This window comes from Dreissena polymorpha, chromosome 8 (assembly GCF_020536995.1).
Source record: "Dreissena polymorpha isolate Duluth1 chromosome 8, UMN_Dpol_1.0, whole genome shotgun sequence".
Taxonomy (NCBI): Eukaryota; Metazoa; Mollusca; class Bivalvia; order Myida; family Dreissenidae; genus Dreissena; species Dreissena polymorpha.
This window is the reverse complement of record NC_068362.1, coordinates 35,251,323-35,252,247: the sequence shown is the minus strand read 5'-3', so window position 1 is coordinate 35,252,247 and position 925 is coordinate 35,251,323. Positions and strand designations below refer to the sequence as shown.

The following is a 925-nucleotide window of genomic DNA, read 5'->3' as shown; positions in this document are numbered from 1 at the left end:
CTGTGTCTGTGTGTGTCCTGTCTGTCTGTCTGTCTGTGTGTCTGTCTGCGTGTGTGTCTTTCTGTCTCTGTGTCTGTCTGTCTGTCTGTCTGTCTGTCTGTCTGTCTGTCTGTCTGTCTTTCTGTCTGTCTGTCTGTCTGTCTGTCTGTCTGTCTGTCTGTCTGTCTGTCTGTCTGTCTGTCTGTCTGTCTGTCTGTCTGTCTGTCTGTATAGATTTGTACAAGTTGGGTGTTTCTTATGCACGATCTTTGGAGAAAACAATTTAAGGGTTAGTTTTTTTGGGAATTCATTTTTGTTTTAGAGTCTAGCATGCTCCATATTGCTATGTCACATGTTAATATACTTGGTTTATGCTGTAAATAGATTAATTTAAAACTGTTCAATTTTTTATCATAGCACCATTATTCGTAGTTATCTTATTAAATATATGTTGTATAAACGTTATTACAAGTGTATTATTGTAAGCTGTTTAAGTATTTTTGTATTATCTTTTTTGTATTTCCAATACAACCGATATAACCTCGTTCCGTTCGTTTGTTTGTATTTCGTTCATTTATGACAGAGGCATTTACATGTGCGAAATAATGTGTAAGATGTGCATGGAATACTGGGTCGTTTGAATTTGCATGTACATATATAAACCCTCGGTAACCAAGTTTTTTTACTCAACGGATTCTTCTGGTAGAGAGTGACAGCGGTGCATACGTGGGTAAACGACAAGAGTATTTTCAATATGACTTCTACTTTGGTCACAAAATATGTTGTAACTGCCAAAAAAAATGCAGGTATTCGGCGATGAAATACAAAAAAAAACCATAACAAAAACATAACAAAACAAACACAACAAAACGAAAGTACAACATTCCGTTGTAAAATATATTTACGCGCCATTTTAATAAAGTTTTATGCCATTAATCACTTATTT

General features: G+C 35.1%; 1 protein-coding gene across 4 annotated transcripts in view; it reads left to right on the top strand.

Annotated features, from left to right (window-relative positions):
* The window catches only part of LOC127841969 (uncharacterized), an 89,295-nt gene extending 88,851 nt beyond the window's left edge, over positions 1–444 (top strand). For all 4 annotated transcript variants that reach the window (XM_052371178.1, XM_052371177.1, XM_052371180.1 and 1 more), the window contains exon 5: positions 1–444. This exon is cut by the window's left edge. The gene's annotated coding sequence lies outside the window, so the exon portion shown is untranslated.
* Positions 445–925: the final 481 nt, after the last annotated feature.